The following is an 11744-nucleotide window of genomic DNA, read 5'->3' as shown; positions in this document are numbered from 1 at the left end:
CGGCGCCCCCTGTGGACCACCCGGCGCCCGCGCCTCTGGCGAGGGGGATCAGACTGGCTTCCCCAGAACGATATGCAGGGGAACCCGGGCTGAGTCGAGCCTTTATAACGAATTGCGAGATGCAGTTCGAGCGAGCTCCCGGCGACTTCCCAACGGAACGCTCCCGGGTGGCATACACGATCTCCTATTTGACGGGAAGAGCCCGGACGTGGGCAACCGCAGAATGGGCCAGGAATTCCGCTACCTGTCACTCGTTTTCCGGATTCATCGAGGCCCTGCGCATGGTGTTCGATCCAGTTCCCATGGACCGAGAGAAGGCACGAGAGCTGTCCCATATCACCCAGGGTCGAGAGACAGTCAGCGACTACGCGATCCGCTTCCGCACTCTGGCCGCGGAAAGCGGATGGAACTCGACGGCTCTGTACGATGCTTTTCTCCAGGGTCTTTCCGGGACCATCCAGGACCAACTCATTTCCCTTGATCTTCCTGTGGAGCTCGACGCTCTCATCGCGTTGGCCGTCCGAACTGACAACCGACGAAAGGAGTGGAGGAAGCAGCGCGCAAGCCGGGGTGCGATCGTTACTCCTTCCGCATCATTGGGCGGGCGGTCATCCCACGAGACGCACCACCAAAGATCGATCCCGGCCGGGCCACTCGAGGGGACGGAACCCATGCAGCTCGGCCGGGCCAAATTGAGCGAAGAGGAAAGACAGCGTCGACGCCAGGAGGGCAGATGCTACTACTGCGGGGCGCTTGGTCATCTCCTCCTCTCCTGCCCGGAGCGGAGTGCGCTGAGGGTAAGCACCTTCTCCGTGGTCCGGCAGAAGAATAGGGTTCTACCCGTCGGGACGCTAACCTGCCAAGGCAAGGAACTCGAGCTCGGGGTGTTGATTGACTCAGGGGCCGACGAGAATTTGATTGACTGGGCTTTTGCTCGCAGCATAGGCGTAAAGACCGAACCCTTGAACACAACCATAAAGGCTAAGGCACTTAACGGACAAGCCCTTTTTGACATATCTTATATAACCGAACCCCTCTCATTGTCGTTTGGCACTCATCATGAACTAGTAAGACTGCATGTAGTCACCTCCCCCCTGAATCCGCTTATCCTCGGTTATCCGTGGCTAAAAGATTCAAGAGATTCAAGATTCAAGAGTTTTTTTATTCGCCATGTTTGAGCGCGCCAAACAAGGAATTTGACTTCGGTAAATCACAGCCTCTGTTCAACATTTAGGTGACTAACAACAACACTCAGGACATGTGAAGAACGAAAGATATTCTCAAACACCCCCTGATCTTAAACTCCCAAGAGGGCAAGGAAAAACTCAAAACTCCAGCTAGGGGAAATGAGAAACCTTGAGAAGAGACCACAGATGGGAGGGTCCCTCTTCTAGGATGACCAGGCTGCAATGGATGCAGAGAGGACACATAGTACAAACAGTGTAGACAAAAAAGGTGTGGCAAGCGGGATGTTATTGCACAGTAATGACTCTGAGACTCTAAGAGTGGTGTGAGTTCATCAGAGCGACAGCCTGGGGGAAGAAGCTGTCTCTGTGTCTGCTGGTTTTAGTGTACAGAGCTCTATAACGGCGTCCGGAGGGGAGTAGTTCAAACAGGCTGCAACCTGGGTGCGAAGGGTCTGTTGAGATGTTACTTGCACGTTTCCTGGTCCTGGACAGGTACAAGTCTTGGATAGATGGGAGGTTGATTCCAATTATCTTTTCTGCAGTCCTTATTGTCCGTTGCAGTCTGTGCTTGTCTTGTTTGGAGGCCGATCCAAACCAGACAGTGATGGAGGTGCAGAGGACAGACTGGATGATGGCAGTGTAGAAGGTCTTCAGCAGCTCCCGTGGCAGGTTGAACTTCTTGAGCTGTCTCAGGAAGTACAGCCTCTGCTGGGCCTTCTTCCGGACAGAGTCTATGTGGCCGGTCCATTTCAGGTCCCGAGAGATTGTGGTTCCCAGGAACTTGAAGGTGTCTGATGAGAGAATAGTATTACTGCGGATAGTGAGGGGTGAAAGTGGTGAAGGGCCTCGCCTGAAGTCCACTGTCATCTCCACGGTCTTGAGCGGGTTCAGGTCCAGGTGGTTTTGGCTGCACCAGTGGACCAGCCGCTCCACCTCCTGTCTGTACGCAGTCTCATCACCGTTCTGGATCAGTCCGATGAGAGTGGTGTCGTCTGCATACTTCAGGAGCTTCACGGAAGAGTCACTTGCGGAGAAATCGTTGGTGTAGAGGGAGAAGAGCAGTGGGGAGAGGACGCATCCCTGAGGGGCTCCAGTGTTGGTGGTCAGGGTGTCAGATGTGATGCTCCCCAGCCTCACACGCTGTCTCCTGTTGGTCAGGAAGCTGGTGATCCACTGACAGGTGGAGGCAGGCACCGCAAGCTGGATGAGCTTCTGTTGGAGGATGTCAGGAGCGATGGTGTTGAACGCCGAGCTGAAGTCCACAAACAGGATCCTGGCGTACTTTCCTGGGGTGTCCAGGTGTTGCAGGATGTAGTGCAGTCCCATGTTGACCGCATCATCTACCGACCTGTTTGCCCGGTAGGCAAACTGGAGGGGGTCCAACAGGGGGCCCGTGACATCCTTCAGGTGGTTCAGTACTAACCTCTCGAAAGATTTCATGACCACAGATGTCAGTGCAACAGGTCTATAGTCATTCATACCTGTGATGGCGGGCTTCTTGGCCACTGGAACGATGGTGGAGCTCTTGAAGCACGAGGGCACCTCACACAGCTCCAGGGAACGGTTGAAGATCCGTGCAAAGGTGGGCGCCACAACCCTGCAATAAACTGGGAGTCAGGGGAGATAAAGGGGTGGGCATCCCAGTGCCAAGTATCGTGTGTCAAACCGAACCCTTCGATCGAGTCCACCTGCAATTCTCCCTCGGACCTTGCGTCTCCTGAACCAGATTTTAGAGCTCCAGATCTAAACCAAGTACCCAAATGCTACCATCAACTTGCGGAGGTATTTAGCAAAGCCAAGGCGAGCTCCTTACCACCCCACCGTCCCTACGACTGCGCCATAGACCTATTGCCCGGTGCTTTGATCCCCAAGGGTAGACTTTATTCCCTTTCGGGCCCCGAAAAGAAGGCCTTAAATGACTATATTGACGCGTCACTTAAAGCAGGTCTGATCAGGCCGTCATCATCGCCTGCAGGGGCCGGATTTTTCTTTGTGGGGAAGAAAGACGGAACCCTGCGCCCCTGCATAGATTACAGTCCCCTCAACCAAATCACTATAAAGAATCGGTACCCCCTCCCACTCATGTCGGCCGTGTTTGATCAGTTGCAGCAGGCTCGGGTATTCACCAAGTTAGATTTACGTAACGCGTATCACCTCGTGCGCATTCGGGAAGGTGATGAGTGGAAGACGGGCTTCAACACCCCCCGGGGACACTTTGAATACCGGGTAATGCCGTTCGGCCTCACCAATGCCCCCGCGGTCTTCCAAGCCATGATCAATGACGTTCTGAGTGATTTCTTAGACCACTTTGTTTTCGTTTACTTGGATGACATCTTAATTTATTCACCAGATTTGAGGACCCATGAGAGTCATGTTAAGTCGGTCCTGCAACGGCTCCTGGACCATCGACTTTATGTCAAGGCCGAAAAGAGCGAGTTCCATGCCGAAACGATATCGTTCCCGGGCTTCATCATAGCCCCAGGAAAGGTCCAGATGGACCCAGCCAAAGTCAGCGCGGTGACCCAATGGCCGGTACCGGATAGCCGCAAAAGAGTGCAGCAATTTCTAGGATTTGCTAACTTTTATAGACGATTCATACGAGGCTTCAGCGCCACCGCGGCTCCCCTGCACGCTCTCACCTCCCCGACAGTTCCGTTTCGCTGGACGGCGGAGGCTGAAGCCGCCTTCCAGGAGCTGAAGAGGCGGTTCACCACCGCTCCAATTCTTACCTTGCCTGACCCATCTCGTCAGTTCGTGGTGGAGGTTGATGCCTCCAGCCAGGGAATCGGCGCCGTCCTGTCTCAGAGATCCCAGGTCGACAACAAGCTCCATCCCTGCGCCTTTTTGTCCCGACGGCTGACCCCCGCGGAGCAGAACTATGACGTCGGAGATCGGGAATTGTTAGCGGTCAAAAAGGCTCTGGAAGAATGGAGACACTGGCTGGAGGGAGCCCAACACCCCTTTCTGGTTTGGACCGATCACAAGAACCTGCAATATATCAAGGAGGCCAAGCGATTGAACTCCCGCCAGGCTCGTTGGTCCCTCTTCTTTAACCGTTTCCATTTCACGTTGTCTTACAGACCGGGGGCCAAGAACACCAAACCTGATGCGCTGTCACGCGTCTACAGCCCAGACCCGGTGTCCACAGAGCCAGAGCCCATTCTCCCCCCTCACTGCGTGGTGGGAGCCGTAACCTGGCCCATAGAGGACTTAGTGAAGCGGGCAAACCACGATGATCCACCCCCTAGGGGAAGTCCCGAGAATAGACTGTTTATTCCGCCCCGACTCCAATCCCAAGTGATCCACTGGGCGCACACCTCCCGGCTCACGTGTCACCCGGGCGTGCGAAGAACCCTGCACGTCCTCCAACAAAGATTCTGGTGGCCCTCCATGGGGGCGGACGTCCGGGAGTATGTTGCAGCCTGTTCCATCTGTGCGCGAAGTAAGAACACTCCGGGCCGCCGTGTGGGGTTGCTGCAGCCTCTCTCCATTCCCTCTCGACCATGGGCCGACATCTCTGTGGATTTTGTCACAGGACTGCCGGTGTCTAGCGGTAAGACGACGATACTCACCGTCGTGGATAGGTTCTCCAAGATGGCCCACTTCATTGCCCTGCCCAAATTACCTTCGGCCAAACGGACTGCAGTAGTTCTCATGGACCACGTCTTCAGGATCCATGGATTTCCTCGGGACGTCGTGTCAGATAGGGGCCCCCAGTTCGTGTCCCGCTTTTGGAGGGCCTTCTGCAAGCTTATAGGGGCCACCGTGAGCCTCACTTCGGGCTACCACCCGGAAGCGAACGGCCAAGCAGAACGCATTAACCAACAGCTGGAAACGGGCCTCCGCTGTCTGGTAACCCAGAACCCCTTGTCGTGGAGTCAAAACTTGACCTGGGTAGAGTACGCCCATAACTCCCTTCCCACCACGGCAACCGGGATGTCCGCCTTCATGTGCGTCTTTGGATACCAGCCCCCGCTCTTCCCCGCCAGCGAGCCGGAGGTGTCAGTTACCTCGGCACGCGCCGTGGTGAGACGCTTTTGGCGCATCTGGGCGGCGGCAAGGGCCATACTGGTCCGCCAGGGCGACAGGGTGAAGAGGATGGCTGACCGGAGACGTCGTCCGGCGCCTGTCTACCGGCCCGGCCAGCGGGTCTGGCTGTCCGCCCGGGACCTTCCCCTCCAGGTGGGCTCCAGGAAGCTGGCCCCCCGTTTTGTAGGGCCGTTCCCGATTTCCAAGGTCGTCGGTCCAGCGGCTGTGCGGCTCCGTCTGCCTCGGTCCCTTGCGGTGCATCCCACCTTCCACGTCGGGAAGGTCAAGCCGGTTAGGGAGAGTGGGATGGTGCCGGCTCCCGCGGCACCTCCGCGGACGGTGGGGGGTGGGCCTGCCTACACAGTTAAGAAGTTGCTGGACGTGCGCCGGAAGGGCCGAGGCTGGCAATTCCTGGTGGACTGGGAGGGTTACGGGCCAGAGGAGCGGCAATGGGTGCCGCGTAGCTATATCCTGGATCCCGGGCTATTAGATGACTTTTATGCGGCTCACCCCGATGCTCCGGGTCCGTCTGGGATCCGGCCCTAGAGGGGGGGGGGGTTATGTCATGCTGTCATGTGTGGTCCGGATCACTTCCTGTTTTATTGTGTGATTTTCCTCTCGTTCCAGTCGGTGTGTCCTTCCCCTGTGCGTCCGGTCACGTGAACCCCTGATTCCAAGTGTGTGCACCTGCGCCAATGACCAACTGTCTTCACCTGTGTTCCCCTCCTGTGTCCATATAACCCGCGTCTTTCCCCGTATCCAGTGCCAGTGCGTCTTGCCTTGTCAGAACACTAGCGATCACGAAACCCTCGAGTTCCACGTAGAAGCCTTGTTTGAGCAACCTTGATCACCGATGTTAACTTGGTTACATCGCTACCTTGTTTTTGTATTTCCCTCGGTTCGAGGCGCTTTGATTTCCCCTTTTTCTCCCTCGGTTCGAGGCGCCTTTGTTTTCCCTTTTTTCCCTCCTAGTGAGGCGTTTTTTGTTCGACTGTCAGTGGCGACAATAAAAGCCTTTTTGGACATTGAACTCTCTGCATTCGAGTCCTCTCCCTGCTCTGCGCCTGACACACAGGCCCTTATAACGATATATAAATTATATTTCAAATAACTATCATATAAGCAATATTATCAAACCATCTGTGCACTTTAAATCATTAAATCCATCGATCAAATTCCTCGTCCTTTGTCAACAACGCCGCGCGTGCGTCCTGACGTCAGCCTCGTCGTTATTCCACAGATCTACTATATAACTATATTGTAGCGTTAACAAAGTACAAGGAAAGACGTGGGTTTGGTAAACGGCTCTTTATTAAACAAAACAAACTTCCAAGCGTGTGGCGGCGTGGACTTCCAGCTACCGATGTGGAAGAGAGCTCCATACAATAGGACCGGGCGTGCGTAAAAGCCATGTCCGAGGCCCATGCACCGTCCGTGGACAGCCACCCGGCCGAGCGCCGGCCCCCGACTTCGATCCACGGAGGTGAACGAGAGCTCAGTAGAGTAGGACCGGGCGTCCGTAAAAGCCATAATAGTTTTTCAAACCTTCTATGTCACTCCAAATCCTTAATTCCTTTAATCTCTGCGTACTCCGTGTCACTTAGAAACAAAGCCGCTAATGATGCCGGTAGTGCGTACGTGGGTACGTTTGTCATTTATGTAAACAACCGCCGCGCCGCGCCGTGCCGTGCCGTGCCATGCCACTGACGTCACTTGAAATTCAAATTACAGTAATGCTTTGGTACATCACGGTTCTCCAAACTTTCTTTCTGTTTCTTTTTGGTGCCATTTTTCTTAAGCCCTTCCCATTTAGAGCGTCCTCATGCAGTTTCGTCTGAAAATATATATTTTTTCTAGATGTAGTTTTTTTGTTTTGTTTATTTGGTTGTCTCATCAAAGTCAAAGTCTGCTTTATTGTCGATTTCTTCATATGCCAAGACACACAAAGAGATCGAAATTACGTTCCCACTATCCCACAGTGACAAGGCATAGTACACAATATGCATACAAGTAAACAACACAAAAAAAAAAACAAGAAGTTACAAACAATGAATAAATAAGAGTGATGAATAAATAATAAATAAACAAATAACATAATAAATATAAGAGGAGCAAAAGCAAGTGTGCATACAGCAGACAGTGGACTTGGATATGGCGCTTTAACGTGTTAATTGCTTTATTTGATTTTTTCTCTATTTTTTATGTTTTGAATATGTTCAAGATAAAGATATAAAAGCATGTGAAGTGATCAACTATACTAAAAATAACACGTGAAGTGGTCAACTATACTTGTAAGTAAGTGATGTGTTAATGATCAAGTAAAAATTTGTGAAAAAAAACATGTATAAGTCGCTCCTGAGTATAAGTCGCCCAAACTATAAAAAAAAAAACGCGCGACTTATTGTCTGAAAATTACGGTATATATATATATATATATATATATATATATATATATATATATATATATATATATATATATATATATATATATATATATATATATATATATATATATATACCGTAATTATACCGTAATTTTCAGACTAGCTGAATAGCTCAATCAGTAAGTCACATGACTTACAAACGGGAGACCCGGGTTCGATTCCCAGCAGGGGCACAATATGAGCAATGAGCGATTACCTTACCAACAGTCAGTGTGGGTCCTTAGGCAAGACCCTTAACGATACCGCCTACCTCAGAGATAATGAGAGTACAAGAAACGAAAGACATGCCGGCTCAGACGTCGCCCGGACTAACAAAGTCTGCGTCAGGTGCTGGGGAACCAGAGCACCCTGATGAAAAATGGGCTACTGGAACAGACACAAATGGGCGAGATGCGAGAATAAGGATCTGTTGGAATGCTACTACTCCAGCAACCCGAGCGAGAGGAGAATGCGGGAACAATGGCAACTTCGATACCCACAGTCAACACTATCGGCCAAGCAACTAGTAGCTCAATGTTCCAATATCCATAAACGCCACCTGCTATCACACCTCGAGATTGATGAGATACAACACAAATGCCATAGCGAAGGTCAACCATAGCACCAGGTCAGAGACGAGTTAAATCCATGTACAAGTCCAGAGTTTGGGTACGAAACCCCAATAAGCACAATCAAGCTGAACAAGGCAGCAACTGACCTGAAGAACAAGATCATGGTGAGAATGAATGCTCGGGAACCTAGATACACACTGCAGAGGCTAAGTGAAGTACCCTCAGAAAGTCTCCTAGAAGATGTGAATGCAGCACTGACAACAATTCCTACGGCTACCATCACTGAAACCAATGAGCTGATATACACCTCAGCAGCAGTGATCCTAGAAATGCTTGGCTACAAGAAGAATGACCATATGCGACCACAACATGGAAGAGAAGGCTGGAGGCCAAAATCAAGATAGCACGGAGAGAAGTGAGCCAAATGACAGAGGCCCAGAAAGGTGCAATGAAAAAGCAAGTTCCCAAGAAATACAGCCAGATGCCCATACCTGAAGCACTCGAAAATGCCAAACAAAGACTCCAAGCCTTGGCCAGCCGCCTAAAGAGGTACACAAGAGAGAATGAAGCCAGACGAATAAACAGGTTGTTCACAACACAACCAGCGAAAGTGTACGCTCAGGGGAATAATAGTAGAGCAGACCCACAGTACTGGAAGGATATATGGGAGCGGGAGGCATGACATAAGAAGGATGCACAGTGGCTGGTGGCTCTGAGAAAGGACCACAGCAAGCTCCCTGAACAGAACCCAGTAACCATCACAGTGGCAGACATCCAGAGAAGAGTCTCAGGAATGAAAAACTGGACAGCACCAGGCCCTGACATGATCCACAGCTACTGGCTCAAGAAACTTACAACTCTCCATGAGCGCCTGGCAGCACAAATGAACCAGCTGCTAAGGGATGGGACTCACCCTGAATGGCTAACCCAAGGGCGTACGATCCTGATCCAGAAGGATCCTTCAAAGGGTACAGTCCCATCCAACTACCGGCCAATCACCTGCCTCTCCACAACATGGAAGCTGATGTCGGGCATAATATCAGATAAGATCAGCGGGCACATGGATCAATACATGAGCACTGCTCAGAAAGGGATTGGTAAAAATACCAGAGGAGCAAAACATCAACTCCTGGTGGATAGAACAGTCACCCAAGACTGCAGAACCAGACGTACCAACCTGAGCACTGCCTGGATTGATTACAAGAAAGCATATGACTCAATGCCACATACTTGGATCACTGAATGCTTGAGGCTGTACAACTTCAATGGGACTCTGAGAACCTTCATCGCCAACTCGATGAAACAGTGGAAAACCACACTTGAAGCCAATGGCAAGCCACTTGCACACATGACCATCAAATGTGGTATATACCAAGGAGACGCTCTGTCCCCAATGCTGTTCTGTATAGGACTGAACCCCCTCAGCCAAATAATCAACAAGACGGGGTATGGATACCAACTCAGGAATGGGGCCACCATCAGCCACCTCCTCTACATGGATGACATAAAGCTGTACGCTAAGAACGAGTGGGACATTGACTCCCTGATCCACACTACCAGGATCTACAGCTCTGACATCGGAATGTTATTCGGACTTAAGAAATGTGGCCGCATGGTGACTAAAAGAGGAAAGGTAATCCACACAGAGGGGGTCTCACTCCCAGAAGGAACAATAGCAGACATTGAGGACAGCTACAAATACCTTGGAATTCCACAGGCAAATGGCAACCTTGACGAGGAAACAAAGAAAGCAGCCACAGCCAAATACCTCCATCGAGTAAGGCAAGTCCTAAGAAGTCAGCTCAACGGCAAGAACAAGTCTCTAGCCATTAACAGCTACGCCCTACCAGTAATCAGATACCCTGCAGGAATCATACGGTGGCCAAAGGAAGATATACAGACCACAGATATCAAGACACGGAAGCTCCTAACCATGCATGGAGGGTTCCATCCCAAGTCCAGCACCCTGAGACTGTACACTAGCCGTAAAGAAGGAGGCCGAGGACTAGCGAGCGTGAGAGCCACTATCCAAGATGAAACATCCAAGATCCATAAGTACATCAGGGATAAGGCCCCAACTGATCACGTGCTCAGTGAATGTCTCAGACAATGGGCATCAAAGGAAGATGAGGTGCTGGAGGGACCATCATGGGAGGACAAGCCCCTACATGGGATGTACCACCGAAACATAGCTGAAGTGGCTGATATCCAGAAATCCTACCAATGGCTAGAAAGAGCCGGTCTGAAGGACAGCACAGAGGCACTGATCCTGGCTGCACAAGAACAGGCCTTGAGCACCAGAGCAATAGAGGCCCAAACCACACCAGACAAGACCCCAGGTGTAGATTGTGCAAAGAAGATCCTGAGACAATCCAGCACATAACTGCAGGGTGTAAGATGCTGGCAGGTAAAGCATACATGGAGCGCCATAACCAAGTAGCTGGAATAGTGTACAGGAACATCTGTGCAGAGTATGGACTGGAAGTCCCAAGATCCAAGTGGGAAACACCTCCGAAGGTGGTAGAGAATGACCAAGCCAAGATCCTCTGGGACTTCCAGATCCAGACAGACAGAATGGTAATGGCGAACCAACCGGACATTGTGGTGGTGGACAAAGAGCAGAGGAAAGCCGTTGTGGTTGACATAGCCATCCCAAATGATGGTAACATTAGGAAAAAGGAACATGAGAAACTTGAGAAATATCAAGGGCTCAGAGAAGAGCTGGAGAAGACCTGGAGAGTTAAGACTTCAGTGGTACCTGTGGTCATTGGAGCACTAGGGGCAGTAACCCCCAAACTGGAGGAGTGGCTGAAACAGATCCCAGGAAAAACATCTGACATCTCAGTCCAGAAAAGTGCAGTACTAGGAACAGCAAAGATACTGCGTATAGAGAGTAGGATGGGAAGGTGTCTGGACAAGTGGGAGTGGATATTCTCACCTTTCACCCCCTCCTCCTGGAAAGTGTCCAAGTTAAGTGGGGTTTGGAGGTGATTTATGGTGGAGAAAAGTTGCTTGAAGTCTCCAGGGATACTGCTGATTATGTATGGATATAACAGGGATTGTGTATCACCGAGGAGCTTATTTAAGGTGTTTTGATGATCTTTGTAGGCACTTTTGAGAACAGTAAGGGTCATGTCTTTATAAGCAGCTTTTAAGAACATGTCCTGGTCTCTTCATTTTCCGTAGTTCAGTGATATACAAAGGGGACGTGCATGAAAAGTGAATTGGCAGAGAGATGCTGAAGGCGAATAGTCTGTGTATGTTTTCAAGGTTCTGGAAATTGATGGCTCTTTTCGGTTTACTGAGGGGGAACAAAGTTCCTATTTTCATCGCAATGGGCTTATGCCGAGATTGGAGACTGGGAGGTTATTGATGAAGGCAGTTTGTAATAATCAGATGGAGGTTAAGGCCCCTGGGGCGAGTTCGGACATCAATGTGCTGGGTCATGTTGAAGCTGTCCGACAGATGGAAAAAACTGGCGACACAGTAGGAAGAGGAGGGGTTGTTAACATGAATGATGAAATCATCAAGAA

Source organism: Syngnathus scovelli, chromosome 7, assembly GCF_024217435.2.
Source record: "Syngnathus scovelli strain Florida chromosome 7, RoL_Ssco_1.2, whole genome shotgun sequence".
NCBI lineage: Eukaryota > Metazoa > Chordata > Actinopteri > Syngnathiformes > Syngnathidae > Syngnathus > Syngnathus scovelli.
The sequence above is the reverse complement of the archived record's forward strand: the minus strand, read 5'-3'. Positions refer to the sequence as shown.